Raw genomic sequence first — 24,653 nt, forward strand, 5'->3', positions numbered from 1 at the left:
GATATTGATTGAGTTTACTGATATGAAGACACTCTACTGTGCCTTGGGATTTAATCTCCTGGCAAAAACCAGGAGAACAAATGACTTATATTAGATACCAGCCAGATTTGGCACTTGGTTACTCGAATGCTCATTCAATACACTCAGGAATAGAGTAGCAATAATGACAGGAAAGGAAGCTATGCACCAGCTCCATATTCTTCTCTTCCTTCACTCTGGCTAATGTAGCTGCTGCTATTGCTGAATATCTGATCTTCAAACAACAGTTACCAACACTAAGCATGGAGCCCACCTCCCAACCACCACACCCAATATAGGGATGTCTCATGAAGAGACCAACCAACAGTACAATGTGGGCCTTATTAGTCCAATTAGTGTTTCATCCTCACTAGGACAGATGTGTGTTTGGCTATGGGTTTGCCTTCTCTGTCTTTTTAACACCATATCTGAGTAAAAGGCATAAAAGGCATTAGATTCCCAATGAGATAACCTTTGATTAAGAGTGGAGAAATGAGCAAGTAACCACAGGACCTACTAATTCAACCAAATACCACATCATGATAGCCTCTTAAAGTCTCAGCTTGTGGCATCTGCAAGGTTGGGGCACCATCTTTCAAAATGTGAGGTAAAATTCCAACTACTGGCCATTATATAAGGTCGTATCCCAGGTAATTAGAATGCAATGATCTGAAAACCAAAGGGTGTCGAATTCTGCAGATCATATAGGGCAGAAAAAAAAAGAAATAAAGAAAACCAGAGTTAACATAGTAGTGGTCTCTCTTACTGTGTCCGGAATTGGTGGGTTCTTGGTCTCACTAACTTCAAGAATGAAACCGCAGACCCTCGCTGTGAGTGTTACAGTTCTTAAAGGTGGCGTGTCCAGAGTTTGTTCCTTCTGATATTCGGAGTTTCTTCCTTCTGGTGGGTTCGTGGTCACGCTGGCTCAGGAGTGAAGCTGCAGACCTTCGCAGTGAGTGTTACAGCTCTTAAGGCAGCACGTCTGGAGTTGTTCGTTCCTCCCGGTGGGTTCCTGGTCTCGCTGGCTTCAGGAGAGAAGCTGCAGACCTTCACGGTAGTGTTACAGCTCACAAAGGCAGTGTGGACCCAAAGAGTGAGCAGCAGCAAGATTTATTGCAAAGAGCAAAAGAACAAATCTTCCACGGTGTGGAAGGGGACCCTATCGGGTTGTCAGGGCTGGCTCCCACAGCCTGCTTTTATTCTCTTATCTAGCTCCACCCACATCCTGCTTATTGGTCCATTTTACAGAGAGCCCTTTGGTCTGTTTTACAGAGAGCTGATTGGTCCATTTTGACAGGGTGCTGATTGGTGCGTTTACAATCCCTGAGCTAGACACAAAAGTTCTCCACCTCTACACTAAATTAGCTAGATACAGTGTCCACACAAAAGTTCTCCACCTCCCCACTAGATTAGCTAGATGCAGAGGGTCGATTGGTGCATTCACAAACCCCGTGCTAGACACAGGGTGCTGATTGGTGTGTTTACAAACCTTGAGCTAGATAGAGTGCCGGTTGGTGTATTTACAATCCCTTAGCTAGACATAAAGGTTCTTCAAGTCCCCACCAGACTCAGGAGCCCAGCTGGCTTCACCCAGTGGATCCCGCACCGGGCGGCAGGTGGAGCTGCCTGCCAGTCCCACGCAGTGCGCCCGCACTCCTCAGCCCTTGGGTGGTCGATGGGACTGGGCGCCGTGGAGCAGGGGGTGGTGCTGGTCGGGGAGGCTAGGGCCGCGCAGGAGCCCACGGAAGGGGGAGGCTCAGGCATGGCGGGCTGCAGGTCCCGAGCTCTGCCCGGCGGGGAGGCAGCTAAGGCCTGGCGAGAAGTCGCGCACAGCAGCTGCTGACCCAGGTGCTACGCCCCTCACCGCCTGGGGCGGCCCGCCGGCTGGCCGCTCAGAGTGCGGAGCCTGCCGAGCCCACGCCCACCCGGAAGTCGCGCTGGCCCGCCGAGCCCACGCCCACCCGGAACTCGCGCTGGCCCACAAGCGCCGCGCGCAGCCCCGGTTCTCGCGGGCGCCTCTCCCTCCGCAGCAACCTGCAAGCCGAGCGAGCTGGCTCCGACCTTAGCCAGCCTGGAAAGGGGCTCCCACAGTGCAGCGGCGGGCTGAAGGGCTCCTCAAGTGCCGCCAAAGTGGGAGCCCAGACAGAGGAGGCGCTGAGAGCGCCGAGAGCGAGCAACGGCTGCGACTGCGAGAGCTGCCGCCAGCAGCTGTCACCTCTCATTACCATCACTCCTAGTGACCATTTTGGGTAAGGCGAGCTCTCTGTTCCTAAAATTTTAGATACTACTACATTAGAAGATCTAGTTCCCAGAATAGGAATGTTTCTTCCAGGAGGTGAAGTATGGATATTAGTAAATATAAAGCTCAGGATGTCGCCTGGCCATTTTAGTCTCCAATGCTGGAAGCCAGCAAACAAACATTGTACTATACAGGGAGTGTAATTGAACCTGATTATCATGAAAAAAACTACATTGATACCTCATAAAGGAGTCAAGAAGGTATATGTTTGGGCTGGGTGTGGTGGCTCATGGCCGGTGGGAGGCCGAGGCAGGCAGATCACGAGGTCAGGAGTTTGAGACCAGCCTGGCTAACATGGTGAAACCCCGTCTCTACTAAAAATGCAAAAATTAGCTTAGCTAGGCATGGTAGCAGGAGCCTGTAATCCCAGCTACATGGGAGGCTGAGGCAGGAGAATCGTTTGAATCCAGGAGGCGGAGGTTGCAGGGAGCCAAGATCATGCCATTGCATTCCATCAGGCAACAAGGCAAGACTCTGCCAACTCAAAAAAAAAAAAAAAAGTTAAAGCTATATGTTTAGAGGCTTAGACTCCTAAGGGATGAAGGCCTGGTTTACCCATTGGGCAATCAACCTAGACTAGCAGAAGTGCCATATGAGAGTGAGAGAAATAAAGATTGGGTTGTAAAGGAGTGAGATAATTAATAGAATTTACAAATTCTGGCCTAGGGGCTAACTGCAGCTGTAGGCAAAACCACAACTTCACTTTTATGTTTGTTTCCTATTATTTTTAAGAATTTTTAATTTTTGAAACAACAACTGTCCAGACCTGTGAGAGAATTAAAAAAAAAAAAAGAGAGAGAGTGAGAGGAAGAAAAAGAAATAACTAGATATCATCTTGAAGAGTCAGTGACCAAACATACTGAAATTAAAGTGGAGCAAAAGTGAATCAGAAGGATACAAGGAATGGACCACAGTAGACCCTGTCATGGTACTGCCAGTTTCCCCTTAGCATTTAGTGCTCTCGTTCAGCTTCTTAAGGCAACACTCCGAAGCCATTAACAGTGTTGAGGAACATACTCAGCCACAACATGGGAAAGGCTGAGGTGCTGGGGAATTAATCCCCTCAAGAACATTCCTCAACCAATGATGGATGAGAGTTGAAGGATAAATGCCTCAGCTTTCTAGTCCCTCTGCTGGGGCAACTCTCAGAGATGAATTACAATCTTTCAGAGGCCCCCATTAGGATTGAACTTTAGTAGACAAAAGCAGTAATCTGCTCACTAAGCACATTCATTTTTTTCCTTCACCTTGCTGACTCACTTTCCTACTCTCCTACCAATGTTTTCTTGAATGATATGTCAAACAGAAGACTTTTACTCAAATCCTTGTCTCGGGATCTGTTTCTGGGGAAGCCAACTGGAGAAACTCTTGGGGAAGCATTAGGAGGACTATCAAACCACGTAAAAGGCAATTGAAGAATATGTATCAGCAAAGGTGTTATTTTTTTCTTAGAGGAATTAAAAAAATATATTTCTATTCATTGGGCTATTAGGTATAGAAAAACGAATACAAAATGTTATATTAATTATATGAGTTAATTTTCAATATTTAAAGAAGTTAAAAGATATTAAGAGAAGAGGTTAATATAATCTTTATTGAAAGGATCTAAACAAAGAGAAATATTAAATGTGTTCATAATAGGAAAGTTCTTTTATGGAAAAAAATGCATGTTTTACTTAAATATCTGCTTTGCATCTTATTCTTTTGTCAAATCAGGAAAATTAATGATTTGGATAATTGTTGACAAAGTAGAAATTATTGGCATTAGTCATTGACATAATGTGTTTCTAAAAATCTCTTATAAAGCATTTTTCTGTTACTAGCAACCAATATGTTGGACATAAAACAATACTGTGAATTAGACCCTATGAGATAGTGTCTGGATAGGAAACTCACCGTTAATCATCCCTCATTCATGATTTTTTTGTGGGACCTATACATGCAAAGTGTTTCTTTTTGGAGGCTTATGTTCTTCTAGGCTATAAAGCTGGTTTGTAGCATTTGTAGCATCTGCTCTAGGCTCAGGGTCTAAAAAAGAGTCCTCATACCCTAACCTTAAATACAGATCTTACCATCATCCTGATGCTAAGTCAGAAAGGATGCACCTGTTGAAGCACACCTGTAAGATGAAACAAACAAACAAAAAAAGATCTGTAAGAATAAAAAAGGGTGGCATTAGGAAGTATTTGAGATAGCATCACTGAAAGCAGACAAAGGTGAACCCTTGTAGATGTAATTTTTTAAAATACTTTCACCTTTTATTTTAGATTCAAGGGGTACATGTGCAGGTTTGTTATGTGGATATGATGTGTGATGCTGAGGTTTAGGGTACAAATGATCCCATCTTTCAGGTGATAAGCATAATACTTGATAGTTTTTCAACCTTTGCCCACCTCCCTCCCTCCCTGTTCTAGTAGTCCCCAGTGTCTATTGTTGCCATCTTTATGTCTATGAGTATCCGAGGTTTAGCATCCATTTATAAGTGAGAACATCTGGTATTTGCTTTTCTGTTGTTGCATCACTTAAGATAATGGCCTCCAGCTGCATCCATGTTGCTGCATAGGACATAATTTCATTCTTTTTTAGGGCTGCATATTATTTTTACATTGAGAAAAAGGACAAAAATATTTCAAGATAACATAGAAGGCAACTTTTCTGAAAATCAAAATAATTGCATTTGTCAATTGAAAGAAAAAGGTCCCAGAAAAATTTGATACATAAATATTAACACCAAGACATACCCTGAAATCAAAATTCATGAAATGGTTGTGCAGGATCTGGATTTTATGCCAAAAAAAAAAAAAAAAAAAAAAAACTCATGAAAAGGGCTGTGTATTAGTTTGCTAGGGTTGCCATAACAAAATACCACAGACTATGTGACTTAAATAACAGAAATGTATCTCACAGTATGGAGGCTGGAAGTCTAAGATCAAACTGTCTGCAGGTTTGGTTTCTCTTGATGCCTCTCTCCTTGCCTTGCTGATGGCCATCTTCTCTCTATGTCCTCATGAGGGCTTTTTTCTGTGAGTATGCATCCCTGGTGTCTTTCTTCTTATAAGGACACCAGTCTTATTGAATTAAGGGTCCCACCCATATGACCTCATTTAACCTTAATTTCCTCCTTAACAATGACATTGGGGGTTAGAGCTTTAACATATGAATTTTGAAGTGGACACAATTCAGTCCACAACAGGCAGTCAGGAAAGATATCCAATTTTCTATGAGAAGGTGACAGTAGGCTTGCTTCACATTGCTGCAGCAACACTCAATGCTATGACTCAGCTGAGTAAAAAAAAAAAAGAAAAAAAGGATGTTATCAATTTTATAAATAGGCAAGTTGTTTTCAAAGCATTCTTAAGACCTTTTTAACTTGTGTAAACTGAGGTAAATATTCTTCCTGAGCCCTCTTAAAAACAAAATTGAAGAATGAATTCCACCTGAGAAACCAATGGAAAATCATAGTTAAAATCCATAAACATGTAGAGACATCCGTAGTCACATAGGTAAAAGAACTGCATTTAAATAACTATTAGGATTATAACTACAAACTAGAATGTATAGGAAGCTCCAAAGTGGTTGAAAAATTGTTTACCATATATCTAAGGCTTAGAAAGGAATTCAGTGACAAATTCTCCTTCAAATTAAATTAGTACCCCAAAATTTACCCATGTACAATAATTCTTATTATAACACTAATCATGAACCTGTAACTAAAAATATCCAAATGCCTCGCAATGGCAATAACTATGTAAGTTATAATGTATTCAAATAATGGAATACAATACAGCAATGAGAATAGATTATTATAAGTAACAATATAGGTAAATCTCACAAATAATAAGAGAAAAGCCAGACACAAAAGGTCGCTTTGTATCTTATTTGATTTATATAAAACTTAAAAATAGGCAAAATTAATGCATGTGTTAGAGATCAATATAGGATGTAGTGTTTTAAAAAGTGGACGCAGTGTGGGGTTTGTGGGGTACTGGTTCTTTTTTTTTAATCTGGATGCTGGTTACACGTGTGCAGTCTTTCTGCAAAGGATCTGTGTACTTTTATACATCTATGCTACACTTCAGAAAAGTTCAAAGAAATTATATTACTAAAGGCAGCCTTAAAACACCTGTTCAGTACATGTCAAATAAAATTTTTAACAGTAACAAACCAGGCAAAGGTCGGTAAAACTTAGTTACATAAGAATGGTAGCAATCATTTTAAACCCCATTTTTAAGTCTGAAGGAGATATTAGGTTAAGGGATATACTCCATAACAGTTGCTTTTGGAGACCAGACATTGATTAAAACAAGAGATATTACAGTCTATTTTTTGTTAATAAGTAAAGACAAGACAGAAGGCTAAAACTATTGAGGACAGAGGATATGGGGGAAAGGAGCCATACCACAGGAAACCTGAGTCCTTGAAAGATTAAAACATCCTTGGAAAGCAGTGATTCGGAGGACCTCTTGCAGATTGATAATCAAAGAGGCCATTGGGGGAATTTGAGAGGGAAAATTTCAGCTAAAGGAATTAACTTCTTGACACATTTGTGACTTAAATGTTTTGTTCACATCCCAGGTCCAATCAAACACTAAAATCTGTTTTTTTTCTACATTTTAAAAATCTTTGTAATCTGCTGCTTCTTTATGACCATAGTGTCTTTACCTTGGTCCAGGGCAATTGCACTTGAATTGCTGCACACTTTTTACTTTGGCCTCATGCCCTTTCAAAATCTTTTCCATGGTAAATCAAAATGTTTCTGAAACCTGACCATGTTAAAGTTTACCTGAGCCCTGTGCTCCTAGAAAATAGATACAATTAAGGAGCCCTCCCACACTTTTGTATTCCAGAATATGGCTTACTGCAAAGAATCACCCTTCCCCTTGTAACTTAGATACAACTCACAGCTACTCCTTTTGTTTATCTCTGACAACAGGACACACAGATATTTAGAGTCTCCAAATTCTCATTCTTTTCCTCATACGTGATTAGCTGAACTTTTTGTACTTACTGACTAATCTGAACAAAATGCCTCCTAACATCTCTAGTTAAGCTTCTCTCCTTCCCCCAGGTCCGTAAGTTTTGACCCGTCATTAGCATAAGCCAGCACAGAAACTGTCCGTAATAGTCCCTCCCAGTAGTAGACTGACCTCAGGGTAAAACATTCTCTCATCTGCTATCCAATCATGACCTTTCCATCCATTCATCTCATTTTCCCACACCTGTTTTTTTTTTTCTATCCTTGTTCACTACCCCCATAAAAGAAAAGTGTTTTTGGCTGGGCACGGTGGCTCACGCCTATAATCCCAGCACTTCGGGAGGCCGAGGCAGGTGGATCACGAGGTCAGGAGATTGAGACCATCCTGGCTAACACGGTGAAACCCCATTTCTACTAAAAATACACAAAAAAAAAAAAAAAAAAAAATTAGCCAGACGTGGTGGCAGGCACCTGTAGTCCCAGCTACTTGGGAGGCTGAGGCAGGAGAATGGCGTGAACCTGGGAGGCAGAGCTTGCAGTGAGCCGAGATCGTGCCACTGTGCTCCAGCCTAGGAGACAGAGCAAGACTCTGTCTCAAGAAAAAGAAAAAAAAGGAAAGTGTTTTTTTCTGCCTGAACTTTGAAACATCTGCAGATGTCATGGTTGCAGCATTCTTCTTATTTCAATAATCTCTCTGCTCTTATTGAAATAGTCTATCTACCTTCTCTTATTATAATACTCTTTTTGAATAAGGTTACCTAAATCTGTATTAGACACATCAAAACCTAATCATACCATCTCCCTATTTGAAACCTGATTGTCTTTTTACTGTTTTTAAGATAAAGTTCAAATTCCTTTGTTTCCCAGGCCCTTCATGGGCAAGTTTATCCCATGGCTGTTTACCTTTAATCCTGTCTCTTTCCACTCCTGAACCACCTCCCTAGCTATTTCCCTTTATCAAGCCCTTCTGTATGTCTTTTCAGTTACTTAATTTATGTTTTCTTTGGAAGGTAGACTTTTCAACTCTCTGTCTCCTTGCCTTGCCTTAGCCTTTCTGGTTTTACTTATCTCTCAGGCCTCAGGTTTGGTGCTCCCTCATCCAGGAGACCTTCTGTGACCCAACATTTAAGGGCTTGATGTTCTTTTAAATTCTTTTAAAAACTTTTTGTATTCTTCCTCTCATTGTAACTTCTTCTTTAATAATCTTCTCTATTATGAGACTCTCTACTTTAAGAAGAAAGAGACTATGTGCTTTTTATTGTTGCATCAATAGTATCTATCACATAGAAGACACTCAATATCAATTGTATCTGTACAATTGTATTAATGGAATGAAAGAATGAGTCGATTGCTTAGACACAGGAGAAGCGGAGATCAAAATATTGAATCTTTCATCAGCAAAGAACAGTTTATTAGTATTAGTTTGGTTACAAGTATCAAAAACTGAACTGAACTACTTTAGGCAGAAAAAGGTGATGCTACTGATGTCATAAGAAAATTAAGGTAAGGGACATGTGAATTAGTTAAGGCTCTCTCAATTTCAGGAAACTCAACTTTAGCTAAAACTTTCTGGGCTGGATTTAGCTTTAAGGTGAAACTTAAATGAAGAGTCCAAGTGCTGATTCATAATGTGGTCTCTCATTATCTCCAGTTTTTCACTGTTCTCTTCTGTGTGAAAGTCTCCATCTCCAGCTCCATTGGGTGATAAGATGAGGGGAATGGAGCTTCCCCTCCTCCCAACTTCTCCAAGATCAACTTCCAGAGCAGCCTTTGTTGTTGTTTTCTAGTGGTTTATATAAAAGTTCTGAAACCCATTATGAGGTAACTGAACTAAGTCAAGTGTGCTCTCCGAACCAATCACTGTCATGCGCAGAATGTAATTCCCTTTTTGGCCTAAACTTATGTTACATACTCATCCCTGCATATGGAGGTGAAGCCATGATCAAACCTCAAAATTGAGAGTGAGAGAAATTTAAATCTCCATCCTAACATTGATGCTGCTGCTAGATTAGCACCAAAAGCAGCAGAGGCAAAGGACAAATGATCCCTACAGGAGATGATAGAGATGAACTAGGGACAAATAAGCCAGGAGCCCTAATGCCCTCAGGCCTTGCCCTCCCCATCTGCCACACTCTGCACTGTTAACTTTCACCACAGAGCTAAGCTATGGCTCATAGTTCACTTTCCTTCTTTCTACTTCAACAAATGTGACCACACATTAATATTTTAACACTTGAAAATATATTAAACATTCATTTTCTTTTTGACAATAAATAGCAAATACTTTATTGCATTTCTAAATGGACAGTGTAAAAAATCTGTTGCTATAGTAGTTACAGGATAACCATAGGACACAAATGCCCATATCCAATTAGTGTGCCATTAAACACTTGTCACACATGGCAACAATACTAATCAAACTTATTATCCTAGAGAAAATATAAAAACTAAGAGGTAATTAAAATGTCCCAGTACATAGTAGGGAAAATCTACCACATTAAATTTTCTGTAATGCCAAATATATGACCCTGAAAAAGTCAGAGAAAGTAATACAATTCTTCAAATAATACGTGGTGCTTTTGGTACAATTTTTCAAAGTTGCTATGTTTTCTGTTCAAACCATATTTAATCCTGAGTTTATGGAACTCTTTATCTTTCTTTATCTGTCCAAGTGCATGAAAGAATTCTCTGTAAATATATTTTAACTGCAATTAACAGCAAATTAATCCTTCCCTCTAGATAATCCACAGTGCCTCATCAAACCAGAAAACAATTAAAACCTGGCCTGCTTCTAACTGGAAGCCACATTTTAAGAACTTATTGTGAAGAACTGGAAAGCCTCCAATAGGTGAGTGTAACTAAGGTAATTTGAATATGGGTGAATACAGAAACAGTTCCCAATCTGTGTTACTCTCTTTGTTGAAACCCATTCTTTTGGAAAATCATTTTCTTTAGCGATTGGACAACAAAATGCATTGTCAAGAAATTTTATAGCAATAATTATAAAAGATGTCCATTTGAACCCATTGAGGTCTCACTGATTTTATAACACCCAGCAGACCTCCCTGCAGGAGAACACTATATTTATGTGAGCAATATATGCGAGAATTGAGATCGTAAAATTAAATGACCACATAGAACTGTCATTTATATGATGAGCGCCTACATACGTGAAGGCTGGTTTATTTTGCAGTGTCGGGTTGCATTAAATGGTCCACTCTCAGTAAATGTTTTTAATCACGCATTTCTTCACTCTTTCTGCAATATTACACTTGAAGGACTGGTAAGCAGTTTGCTATGAAATGCTAAATGGTTACTGGCACTGCTATTCTGACAGAAGAGCTCACTAAAATAGAAGTACGGTACATATTGTATGCAATTGTTTTATGAGAGACATTATGGTTACTAGAATAACATTTCACCATTACCAACTGCTGAGAGAAAAGTCATTAAGATATTTGGCAGGCCAGTGCAATTTTTCAACAGAACTATAGTATAAGACCTTAGAACAGCTTCCATAGAGAGAGGCTGGCTGTCTCACAAGAAAAAAAAAGAAATCAAGTCTCAAGTCTTCTATGTTGTTTTATTTATAGTTGTTTATTTTCAGAGTCCATTGAAAAAGTTACAAGATATGTCAGGAGAAACATAGCAAATGCTTATGTGAAATATATGTATATTTCACATACAAGTATTTTCTGTATATGTGCATGTTTAGTGTGTGTGTGTATAAAAGATTAATCTCTTGTGATAAATCTTACAACAACTTGAGTGTGTTAAAACTCACCTTTTCCCAGGGAATTGGCTTTGTTCAGAAATTATTGTGTACACTTTTAACAGTTAATTTCTTGTTGTTGTTTCTTTTTTTTAATGAGAAGACATTCATGGATGGGGCAGGGGTGAGAATATGGATTAGTCTGAAGTCACTTCATCCAAATAAAGGAAAATAAAATAAGCAGCTTGCTGTAAACATTTAACATTTCCTACCATGTATTGGTGGTTAAAAAAAAAAAGTCATGATAACAGCTTTATAAATGTTTTGCAAATATATATACCCAAAATATATATACACACATGTTTGTGTGTATGTATTTGTGTACATATTATATATACGTATAAAATATCTGCACAGTAGATAACTTTTTGATTGCTAAACCAACAAAGCTTGCCACTTGCTCCTGCCAATGCTACTTTCTTATGCTACTTCTTCATACCTCATTTCATCAAGAAAAAATACCAGCATTCACCAAAAGCAAATATACTTTGGACTGTGTCTAAAACAACAAACATATAACCAAATTGGAATTATTTAGTCAGATACATGAATATATATGAATAATCGTGAAGGCAAAACTAAGCTACCTTTCTCATCACTGCTGTGGTCCCTTCAGTAAATGGCATACAATCTTAAATGGAGCTCCTAATCAGTAACTATTAGCTGGATGAATATTCAGAAAAAAGATGCTGGGGATGTAATAAATAATAGTGTTTAATAGATATTTTAAATTACCCAGAAAACCGAATTCTATTTCTGTATATTCAAGATTTTTGACTCCATATAGAGAGGCCCTGAGTTTCTCACAGAAGTTGTAAAGGAAAAATAAAAGCTATGCAGTCAATTCAGTTAAAAAAAATCAACCCAGTTGAATTAAGCAAATTTTTTATTATTTGGTGGTGCATATAGAAAAATCCAAAGTAGGAGCTAAATGATGAAAACTCGTGAACACAAGGGAACAACAGACACTGGGGCCTCTCTGAGGGTGGAGGGTGGGAGGAGAGAAAGGAGCAGAAAAAATAATTATGGGGTACCAGACTTAGTACCTGTGTGATGAAATAATCTGTGCAACAACCCCCCATGACAGGAGTTTACTTGTATAACAAACCTGCACGTGTATCCCTGAACCTAACATAAAAAGTTTAAAAAAAGAAACATCCAAATTATATATAACTTGTAGAATCATGATGTTTAATTAAATAGCTCAGCATAGCTAGGTCTTATTTCTATCAAGGTCTCTATGATTCATTTTACAAAAGCCAGTTTTTATCTCTCTAGTTACTGATAATAAAATTCATCAGTATCATTAAAATAAATGTAGATATCACCTTTTTTTTTTTTTTTACACAATTTTGGACAGCACCAAGGTGACAAGGAAGATATTGTTCTAGATAGAGTTGATTTTTCCTAACAAGGAAATGAAGTAAACCCTTAACTGCTGATCTTTCAATAATCTCCTTTTCATTCATGCACTTTGTTTCAAATAAATTATTATAGTATCTTATACAGATGGTATAATTAACCTACTTTATTTAAAATTAACAAGTTTCTTTCTTTACCTACTCTGCTGTATCCCATCATAGCTACATTTCTTCCCAATGGAAGCCAAAATGGCCTGATACAGTCACTGACTTTCTATACCTAGAGATTTCGATGTGTTGGAAGGAAGGGGGAAGAGACTGGAAGAGCTGACGCACAGTATCCTTTGGGTCTACTTCTCCCTTTGTACCCAGATTGAACCCAGATCCAATCACAAATCAGCCTGTAAAAATTCTAAAACCTGTACACACTGTAAAGCCCATTCCACTATGCCATGTGGAAGCAGAAAGGAGTTAACTCCACTCTACCGTGAAAGCTCTAGCACCATTTAACTTTTTCTTTTTTGCTTTTTTTGTTCTTTCTTTTTCTTTCTTTCTTTTTCTTTCTTTCTTCTTCTTTCTCTTTCTTTTTCTTTCTTTCCTTTTTCTCCTTTCTTTCTTTGTCTTCTTTTTCTTTGCTTTCTTTCTTTCACTAGTATCTCCTAGTATTATAAGTGGTATGTGGTAGGTTGTATTTGAATGAATTAATAAATGAATGAATATACAGATGAATAAATTAAACAGTAATGGAGTAAACAAATGAGCGAATAAATAGTTTGAATTACTGTCCCATAATACATTTCCTATGTTAAGCACGTAAACTTAATTACCTTGCAATGGAAAATATTTATAAGTCTATTATTATATATATTTCCATATACAGGTATTGAAGGTGTTATTCATATTTGATAAGAAAAAATAGCGTAGCACAGAAAACTTTTAAAAATTCAGTGCAAAAGGCATTGCCTTTGCCAAACTATAAGGATTTTTTTTTCTAGTGGAGTGGCTGACACCTTAAAAATGCTGAACAGCAGCCCTTGTAAAACAATTTTAACAAAATAGATACTTCAGTTTAAAGAGAGCTATAAAAATCTGCCTGGTAAACAAAAGTCTTATTTTTTTAAAGTTTTTCAAGGCTGTGACCCTGGGCAAAGCTTTATTAAACTCAATGAAGAAAAAAAAATAAATCATAAAAGTTGAATAAGTCAAAATATAAAATATTCAATTATTATTTCCTGTGGGGTTTATTTTGTAAATATTTTATCCACAGTCTATACTCAGCTTCTTCTCCTTCCCATCTTTTAAGGACTATCTGGGGAATAAACCCACATTTCCCCACTCAGTTGCTTGACTTCCTTTTAGTCTTCTTATAATTTATTAAATGATGTTTTTTAAAACATAAGTACTTCAAGTTTTCCTTCTTGCTGCTTTGTGTTTTGTTCCTTTCACCCACAAAATTGCCACAATTAGTGATATAAAAAGGATCCATTAGGGCATCAGCCCATCCTTTGGGGTTTTAGCTATAATTGTTTCTTTCATGGAAGTGCATCCAGTCCTGCCTCAAATGCACTGTATTGAATGTCCCAATATGACATAATTCTCTTAAGATAGAGGAGATTTTATTTCATTCAATATTCAGAAACCCCCAGAAGTGTTTCTCATTCGTGTTACAATTTTTAAAATAATAATGTAGCCATCAAAGTTTATCTCATTACTTTTCTACTATGTACCTGTTCATAAAATGTGAGCCCAGGGTGAATACTGAATAAAGTTTAAAATGCTTTAAATATGAATAAGCCTGTAAGAATTGAGTTTATGTTGAAATAAATGGCCTAAAGTTCAGATATGTAATAAAACTATATCACTATTTTTTAAATCAACATAATTGGTAGCCATTCACCATATTACCATGATTTTTCCATCCCAACAACAGACTACATGGTTTTTCTTTTCTTTTTTTTTTTTTCTCTTGGGACGGAGTCTCGCTCTGTCACCCAGGCTGGAGTGCAGTGGCGCGATCTCGGCTCACTGCAAGCTCTGCCTCCTGGGTTCACGCCATTCTCCTGCCTCAGCCTCTCCGAGTAGCTGGGACTACAGGCCCCCGCCACCACGCCCGGCTAATTTTTTGTATTTTTGGTAGAGACAGGGTTTCACCGTGGTCTCTATCTCCTGACCTCGTGTTCCGCCCGCCTCGGCCTCCCAAATTGCTGGGATTACAAGCGTGAGCCACCGCGCCCGGCCAGACTACATGGTTTTTCTAGTAAATCCAAGTTATCAGAAAGTGTTAGTCTCTGATACATCTTTTTATTTTAAACATAAGCATATTTCTTTTACTATAGAGGCTAACTTAAAATTATAGGAATTTTTTTTATTAACTAAGCCATACTTTACAGGTCAACAATAGCATGTTATTTAAGTTACAACTTGCTTTCAAATTTATATTTTGGATAACTTATGATTATCACATATTTAATTTAAGTGGGAGGAAAAATAATAATTATAATTACACATTTTATTCTACAGTATATCTTGATGTAAATTGATCATATTCATACCTGCCACTCATATTTTGAATAGTCTTTCTGTATATGGGAAAATTCTCACATTGGGTGTCTTCTCCCCAGTATAGAAGGCAGAGCCAAAATTCTCTAATTCTCTAGCAATTATTGCCCAGAAATATAACCTCAGCTACATCAATCAGAATAACCTAGAGAAGATTGTTTTGGACATTATCAACATGATGCCAGACACTACACAGACTTTCTATTTTATTGGTGTAGTTGGAGCAAAGTAGCACTCCTAGAAAAGAAGTGACATCCATGCCGTGGTAGTCATAGTTTCAGAAAAATCTCATAGCTGATCTTTGCTTCTCTGTGGTGGCTGTGACACCAGGGAGGTTCCCTCAGGCCATGACAGCCTGGTTAAAAAGCATTGCTCCTGGCAATTAGTTTTAAATCTTCATCTTTCTAGTCATTCTGAAGATGCTCTAAGCAACCTAATCTTTTTTTAATAAACTATTGTTTTTGTTTAAATCTGAAAGTGTAGATTCTGGTGCTTGCAACTAAGAGGTCTAACTGATGTACAAGGTTCTCATTATGTTCATAAGACCATCAAGGTCGGGACATTTTTTAGTGCTCTATGATTATAAGATTGGAAGAAAAATGAAGTAATATTCAGTAAGTAAATAAAATTTTCTGAAAGTTTTTGAAACCTAAGTTATGATCTAATTTAATAAGCTATAGAATGGCATGGTAAATCAGTAAAAGCCATAGAAAATACTTAAGAAATAATTCAAAATTAATGATATAATTAGGGATAGACACATGATTTAAAAAACTATATTAAATTTCAAATTGCATTTACTCAGGAGTGCACTGGAAAATTTGTTTATCCTCACTGTCTAGAATACAATTACTAGAATCCTTTGTCCAACAATACTGAGTAAATGTAAAGTGGGAAAAAAAGAAGAAATAATTTTAAAATATCAAAAGGTGGAAGTCTTGAAAAGGCAAACACATAAAAATGACCTCAGAGGGTATGCTATAGTTTTCTTTTTATAAAAAAAATCAATATTTAGTACTCATTTAAAGGAACAAAAGTGACAAGCAAGAGTGACAAGGAAAAGTATTCTGAAGAGTAACTCTGAATTATGAAATAATATTTCATATGACAGGGTAGTAAAAGTAGAATACTAATTTGGTGCAACCAATTCATCCATTTTTAATTTACACTCTGCACTGTGTCATTCATTCACTAATGCTCGAAATATATAGATGCCTGAGATAGTTCTTGTTCATCAGGGCAACTCTTGACACTAAAACAGTAATGTAAATGTCCCCAAAGCAATAGACTATTACCAAATTGATTTATGTGCCATCTCTAGAATACTTTTAAATTCATCGCCTATCACATGAGTACCATAAAAAATTCAACTGAGAACTCAAAATTTAGCTGAGAAAGGACATCTCAATTACAAACATCATTGCCAGTTAACATTTGAAAAATAGGAAAATATTTAACAGAGAGAACCACAGTTAATTGAATATTTACCCTACCCCAAATATAATGTTACTAAATGCCTGCAAGAGATATCCCAATAAAAGAAATAAATAAATAAATAAGCTGTGCTCTGAATTTGGGCACTCACATGAGCTAATATACTATTCAAATTAAATAAACTAAAATGGGACTATTTTTCTAAAATCTGTTAGTTGGTTTTGCCATTATTAAATTACAGGCTTCGTTCTTCACATACTCCAAGATGGAAAATTCACAGATGTAGTTTGAATACAAGGCTCTTAAAAATGATATGAAAAAATAATATTTATCTGTTTGATAAACTAATAAGGATATCATATATAATATGAGCTATTACTCTCTGTATGGTCTATTATATTTAATGTTAATATACGTTTGTGGGGAGTGATATGGTTTGGCTGTGTCCTCACCCAAATCTCATCTTGAATTGTAGTTTCCTTAATCTCCACATGTCGAGGAAGGGACCAGGTGGAGATAATTGAATAATGGGGTGGTTTCTCCCATCCCTTTCTGGTGATAGTGAGTTAGTTCTCACAAGATCTGATACTTTTATAAGGGGCTTCCTCCTTCTCTGGGCACTGATTCTTCTCTTTCCTGCCGCCATGTGAAGAAGGACATGTTTGCTTTCCTTTCTACTATGATTGTAAGCCTTCTGGGGCCTCCCCACCCATGCTGAACTGTGATCCAATTAAATCTCTTTCTTTTTTAAATTACCCACTCTCAGGTATATCTTTATTAGCCTGAGAATGGACTAATACAGGGAGACACTATGTTGAGATATTAACTGGTGTGCTTTCCCCATTCTATACTCACAGACTCTCTTGTTTTTACTCTAAAAGAATCTTTTAACCTCCTTTCACCACCCTCCACCATCATCCATAGCAGTTAGACTTGAAGGATACAGCATGGTTAAGCTGTATTATTGAAATAAGTGTGGACAAATGGTTAAAAATGCAGACTCTTGAGCGAGACGCTTTGAGTTCAAATGCCAGCTTTGTAAGTTGATAATCAGATAATTTTGAGCAAGTTATTTATTTTTTCCATGCCTCAGTCTCCTCAAACACAAAATAGGATTGTTGTATGGCTTATGTGAGTTTATATGCATAAATTGCTTAGAATAGTGCCTGCTACACAGTAAGCATTAAATGTTCATTGTTATTAGGTGTTACTATGCTCAGAATTCATTGATGCAAGTATCTAAACAGATCAAGCTACTTATAGTTTTAACCATTCCAAAAGACTAGATCAAAAGATGCCAGGCACAGAAGAACAAGTGTAGAGTTGATAATCATACAAGGAGCATGGGAATATGAAAGTGCCAGAGCAAACACCTCCCAATGCGAGCTCCTGAGAGAAAGGTAGAAGCCAGGGCAGACTGAAATCCAAAGTCAGCTTATTTCTGGCAATCACCCAATTTGGCCAAATGCTTACCTGTTCTTTGAGATTCCGTCTAGGTCCCTGGTCTACACCCCAACCCCAATATTGACAAATGCACCCAGCAAACTAGGACTTTTGTATAATCCTCCTGAGAGAATGATGAAAACTTGGAGTGACAAGGTAGTGCCACACAGGGAAAGCCTTGCCCTGCACCAGGATAATTCTAAAGGAACATATTTATTGCCAAATATTTATTGAATTTGTATTAGATTTCTACTAGACATTTTCACAAACATTATATTTTTCTACTACATATAGTTTCTACTAGATTTTCCCACATGCATTATTTTACTAACATCCTCTGAAAATCAGGAGTACCTTAACACTTCAGTTCTTCTTTTCTTAATGTAATGGCGAAGTCTACTAAAGATATATATTTTTAAAATGAGTATAGAATGTTAGGCTTTCTGTAATAAAATAGGGCATTCGAGTATATAAAAGGAGCCCTGAAATTAGAATCAGAAGACCTACATTTGAATGGGCCCTTTTACCTAGTAGCTAGATGATCTTGTCAAGTCCCATAGCCATTTGAGACCTCAATCTCCTCATCTGTAAAATGAGAAACACTGAATTTGTGACCTTACAGAATTATTTTAAGAACCCAATGACATAATAAATATGAAAGCATTTTAAAAACTGTGCAGTGCCCTATAATTATCAGGCATAAATCTGCAATAATATGTCAGCTGCTTCCTTCTAAATGTCCCACAACAACCTCAATACAAACTCATTCTCTCCTGAGAAATGCACACTTTTATGCCGGAAGATAGCTTTAACTTTGGCAGTAAATAACAGGTAATTGTTTTTCTTGGAATTCATTATTACTTTCTATAGAAAACCTTGTTTATAATGTTTAATGATTGAAATGACTCATTCCAAAGTTCCTTAATGAAATAATTGGTAAAGATAATGAAAAATAGTTGATGTGACTTACTTTACTGTGTTTTTTAGTTCAAGACAGAAAAAGGTAACTTTAAAAATAAAAGGGTAGTCTTCTAGGATCCTAAAGAAAAGAGGCCAAACACTTACTTAACCCTTGTTTTGTGTGGAAAACCACAGTTATATTGCCCCGAGTCCCCAGTAAGGGGACAATGAGTACCCAAATTAAAATCATAGAAATGGATGCCAATATATATTTGTTGTATTGAAAAGCTGAAAGGTAGGAAAATAATAGCTATGTTCCTGTCCTATGTCCTGATAATGACAGTAGTAGTGATACTGGCTAATCAAAAAGGTCAAATCAATTCAAAAGAGCAACCCTATGGGAGTTTTGCATGTTTAACTTAATTTCATTCTGTGATTGATATTTATTAGAGTCAAATCCTGAGTAGTCAAGAATTGATTATCTAGTTTGTAAATTATCTAGGGATTTTTAAGGGTGTCTCTTACTGCCTCCGTCTCCTAAGTTTTGGTCGTTTCACTGTCAGTTAGCCTCCCTGCTGAATGGTGGGTAGAGAAAGTAAAAAAGATACACAAAATTTGCTATATCGTGGGTTAGCAATCCTGACAAAGGCTCATGAGAGATAATTTGGAAGAATTCAGCATGGGTTATTTGTAGATTTCTATATTTAATTATATTCGTGTTCTTCCTTAATTTATCTCATTTAATTAATAACATTTTATTTCCCTTACTGACAAATGGTAACTCTAAAGGGCCAACTCAAGTATATTTCAAATTCCATGAAGACATTTATCTAAAAGCAAATTAATGATACTTTAAAACATCTTATTTTGCGTGGTATTTTTTATTTTGTAATAACAATACATTTTTAAATTATAGACCACATTGAAGGATTTAAAATGTATATAAGTGGTGTATAATTCTTCACATTCTATAATTCACTCTTTTACTTGATTTTTAAAAAGATTTATCCATGTTAACACACACACACTTTATTTTGAAATCCAAGTATTATTCTGTTAGATGAATGTACAATATTTATCTGTTTTCTAATTGATGTACATTTTACCTGCTCCATTTTCTATGATTTTAAATTATTCTGCAACTCTCCTTACTAATTTATATGAGCATTTTTTCATGGGGAACATCCAGGGGTAAAATTTCTGTGTCCTGAGATACATCAGCTTTACTATATACCAAACTAATCTTCAGAGAATCTGAACTATTTAACACTCCTGATAGGAGTATCTGAGTTTTTGTTTCTCTAACACTTGTTATAGTCAGATCGTTTTTCAGTTTTGCCAGTGACAGGTGTAAAAGTTCTTCTATGGTTTTAATTTGCTTCTCTTGATTACTAATATAGTTGAGCATGTTTTTGCTCATTTATTGGCCATTTTTATTTTTTTCTCCTGTAAATTGCGTATTCATATCCTTTGGACATTTTCATTGGCAGTTGATACTTCTGTTTGTTACTCACAGGGACTGCAAATGTCTTCTCTCAGTATGTGACTAGTTTTTCACTTTGTCTATAGTTTCTTTTGTGCAAAAAGTTTAACTTATTGTGTTGCAAATACATCACAATCTTCCTTTCTTTCTTTCTCTCTCTCTCTTTCTTTTTATTTTTTTTGGCAGAGTCTCACTCTATCGCCCAGGCTGGAGTGCAGTGGCGCGATCTGGGCTCACTGCAAGCTCCACCTCACGGATTCACGCCATTCTCCTGCCTCAGCCTCCCCAGTAGCTGGGACTACAGGCGCCCGCCACCATGCCTGGCTAATTTTTTTGTATTTTTTCAGTAGAGACGGGGTTTCACCGTGTTAGCCAGAATGGTCTCGATCTCCTGACCTCATGGTCCACCTGCCTCGGCCTGCCAAAGTGCTGTGTTTTCTTTCATAATTTTTGTTTTTTGTGTGTCTGGAGTAAATAAATCCTTTCTTATCTGAAGGACATAAAGATGTTACTCTTTATTTTACTCAAAAAGTTTTAAAGGACCTAATTTAACTTTTTCCATATGGATAAACAATTATCCCAACACCATTTACCTAACAGTTCATCTTTTTTCCTCATTTATTTGTAATGCTATGTCTGTCATACATTATTGTCATATATGAATGAATCAGTTTCTAGGCTTGTTATATTCTGTTGCTCTATTTATTAATCCTGTACTGATATCTTTATTATTCATTTATTAAAATTTTTGTTATATGTTAGGTCAAGTTTATTATCCCAGTTGTTCAAATCGTCATAGTGGTTTTTAGCCATGTGATTTTGCATTGGTAGTTTTCGAGTTCCACGAAACCCCCCCAAAGATTTCTTTATGTAAATTGTATTAGATTTTGAGATTAATCTGTGGTGCATCATCAAAGTTTTCCCAACAAACAATCATATGAGCATAACTTTCCATTTATTCACATTTTTAAAAATCATCTCCAATAATTTTTCACCTACAGTCTAACATTCTGTATAACTTTTTCTACTTTATAGAACATATTTTTATTGATTGATTTTTGTTAATTATTGGTGTATTCATTATCAGGAATGATACTGATTTTTGTATGCTGGTGAGTTTTAATAATCTGTCCACAGAATCCCTTAAATTTCCAATGTAGGTAATCATATAATTAACAAATAAGGAGAGTTTTATCTCTTCCTTTGTGATTATTATTATTTCCCAGATTTATTTCCTTTTCTTTCTTACTGTAATCATTTTCGAACATTGTGTTGACCATTACCTATTAGAAACCATGAGATTAGGCATCTTTTTCTTATTCCAGACTATGTTAGTCCGCTCTCATACTGCTATAAAAAAACTGTCCAAGACTGAGTAATTTATAAAAGAAAGAGGTTTAACTGACTCACAGTTCTGCATGGCTGGGGAGGCCTCAGGAAACTTAGAATTGTGACAGAAGACGAAGGAGAGTTAAGGCACCTTCGTCACAAGGCGGCAGGAAGAAGAAGTGCCAAGTGAAAAGGGAAGAGCCCCTTATAAAAACCATCAGATCTTGTGAGAACTCACTCACTATCATAAGAACAGCATGTGGGAAACTGCCCCCCATGATTCAATTACCTCTACCTGGTCTCTCCCTTGACATATGGAGAATATGGGGATTACAATTCAAGATGAGATTTGGGTGGGGACACAAAGTCTAACCATATCACTGACTTAATGGAAATGCTCATCATTTTCTTTTAGGTTTTTGATAGGTAACTTCAATAAAACTAGGAAAATTCTTTTTTATTGATAATTTTCTTGCAAAATTTTTTTTAAAAATACTATGAATGAATTTTAGAATTTGCTAAAGGAGTTTTCAGCATTTATCTTCATATGGTATATTTTCTTTGACTTGTTAATATGATATTTTGGAGTAATAGATTTTCTGAAGTTAAACTATTTTGTGTTCCAATATTATAATTAGTTATGGTGTATTGATTGACTGATAGATAAATTTGGTTTGATAGTAGTTTAGTAAGATAGTATCTTCAGATTTTTTGCATGCATTTGTATCAATATGTCTATTTTTAAAATATTCTCCTAATTACTATAGTATATCTAAACATTAGTCTAGTAGTGTCTGTGCTTTTGCTGTTCTCCAAAATGGTAGGTATAAAATAAACATGTCTGGCTCCCTCAAAAGCTTGGTAAAACTTATCTTCTCCCAAAAGTTTAGTTTCTTTTGGGGTGGTTTTGTTCACCTTCTGGTCATGAGGTTGTGACTATGCCTATTCTGTATCTCAGCAGGAGCTATAAGCAACTCTAGGACTTCAAGTAGCAAACCTCATTTTGGTTCCCTTTCTTGAGGGTATATTTTAGATCCTGGAAACTTCTGCCTACTGAGAACCTGAAGTTAGGATGTTAGGAAGGCCATATCATCATCTGCTCACAACTTTTCATTTCTTTTCTGTTACTGGCCAAAAAAAGGTTTTGCCTTTGCATTTGAGAAAGGCCATGTTCTTCTGACTTTCTTATTTTATATTTTACCCATCTTTGGTAAGTATTTGGAACAAAGGGTGTTATCAAAGTATGAAATTTTGTCATAGTTTTATGCATAATTAAGCATCTGTAAAACTTAGTTTTCTTTTTCAAATATTTGATAGCTAGACGTGTTCATTTCCCAGAACTGCTACAATAAAATACAAACTGGACAGCTTAAAACAACAAAAACATATTATCTCACAATTATGAAGTCTCAAAGTCCAAAATCAGATTGTCTGAAAGATCATGCTCCCTCTGAAGCTTTCAGAAAGGAATGCTTCTTTGCCCTTTTCTACTTTTTGGTAGAAAAAAGTTTGCAGGTTATCTTTAGTGTTCCTTGGCATTCCTTGGCTTGCATCTGCAGCACTTCAATCTCTGCCTGTTGTCACATGATGTTCTCTCTGTGTCTCTCTTCTCTTTTTATAAGGATGTCAATCATACTGGATTGTGGGTCCACCTACTGACTTCATTAAAAAATTTGTTATTATTATTATTATTATTTAAGTTCTGGGGTATATGTGCAGAACGTTAAGTTTTGTTACATAGGTATACATGTGCCCTGATGGTTTGCTGCACCCATCAGCCCATCACCTACATTGGGTATTTCTCCTAATGCTATCCCTCCCCTGATCCTCTGACAGGCCCTGATGTGTGATGTTCTCCTCCCTGTGTCCATGTGATCTCATTGTTCAAGTCCCACTTATGAGTGAGAACATGCAGTGTTTGATTTTCTGTTCTTACATTAGTTTGTTGAGAATGGTAGTTTCCAGCTTCATCCATGTCCCTGCAAGGACATGAACTCATTCATTTTTATGGCTGCATAGTATTCCATGGTGTATATGTGCCACATTTTCTTTATCCAGTCTATCATTGATGGGCATTTGGGTTGGTTCCAAGTCTTTGCTATTGTGAATAGTGCCACAATAAACATACATGTGCATGTGTCTTTATAGTAGAATGATTTATAATCCTTTGGGTATATACCCAGTAATGGGATTTCTGGGTCAAATTGTATTTCTAGTTCTAGATCATTGAGGAATCACCACAGTGTCTTCCATAATGGTTGAACTAATTTACACTCCCACCCTGCAAAGACATTATTTCCAAATAAGTTCATATTCACAGATACTAAAGGTTAGGACTTTAACATATCTTTTTGGGAGACATACAGTAATTCAACCCACAACTTTAGGCATATGCTGCCATCAATTATATATTGAATTCAATATTGAATGTTATATATAATCGTATTTTTTTCAACTTATGTGTGTCTTTGTATATCAAAACATACCCACAAACACACACACAGATATGTGGTTATATGTGTATTTGTAATTTTCTCTTCCCACCATATCAAACTTTGACATCCATTTGTTGAACTCTGACTTGCTTCCCTTAATTCTATTATACATAACATTGCTCCCCTTGTTTGAATTGAAGCTACTGTAATTCTGACTGATTAACCTAGTGAAAGGCAGTCGGGAGAAAGGGCCCAATCTTCTTATTCTAATAGCAACAAAAAAGTGCCTTAACAAGAACAATCTGTCAATACAATTTCTAAATTATAATAAACAAAAATAGTATGGAGCTCTTTTAGATTAGTAAAATCTACCTCCTTTTAATTTGTGGCAATTTTTAGTTTAAAAAAATCAGGTGTATGGTATTGACTAAAGAGAGAACAAAGCATAAAATCTCACCTGCACTAACATGTCAAAATTTTGCAGTAAACTAACAATTCAGAGAATACAGCCACTCCAGTACACCCAACAGAAATGTGAAACAACTGGGAAGCAGGACTACTGCAAAGCATGGCTAAATGACCTGAAATGCATTTTGGAGTAGAGCATATGTGTGTATAGTATAAGATAAAAAATTAGCTATTTAT

The 24,653-nt window shown here is 36.7% G+C and overlaps 1 long non-coding RNA gene across 1 annotated transcript in view; it reads left to right on the forward strand.

The window, feature by feature from the left end:
• The first annotated feature begins 2,058 nt into the window (after nucleotides 1-2,058).
• Nucleotides 2,059-24,653, forward strand: part of LOC131381081 (uncharacterized) — an 80,681-nt gene continuing 58,086 nt past the window's right edge. The window contains exons 1-2 of the long non-coding RNA XR_009209532.1: nucleotides 2,059-2,267; nucleotides 10,032-10,140. This is a non-coding gene — a long non-coding RNA (uncharacterized LOC131381081). The remainder of the gene's footprint in view (nucleotides 2,268-10,031; nucleotides 10,141-24,653) is intronic.

This window comes from Hylobates moloch, unplaced genomic scaffold (assembly GCF_009828535.3).
Source record: "Hylobates moloch isolate HMO894 unplaced genomic scaffold, HMol_V3 SCAFFOLD_13, whole genome shotgun sequence".
Taxonomy (NCBI): domain Eukaryota; kingdom Metazoa; phylum Chordata; class Mammalia; order Primates; family Hylobatidae; genus Hylobates; species Hylobates moloch.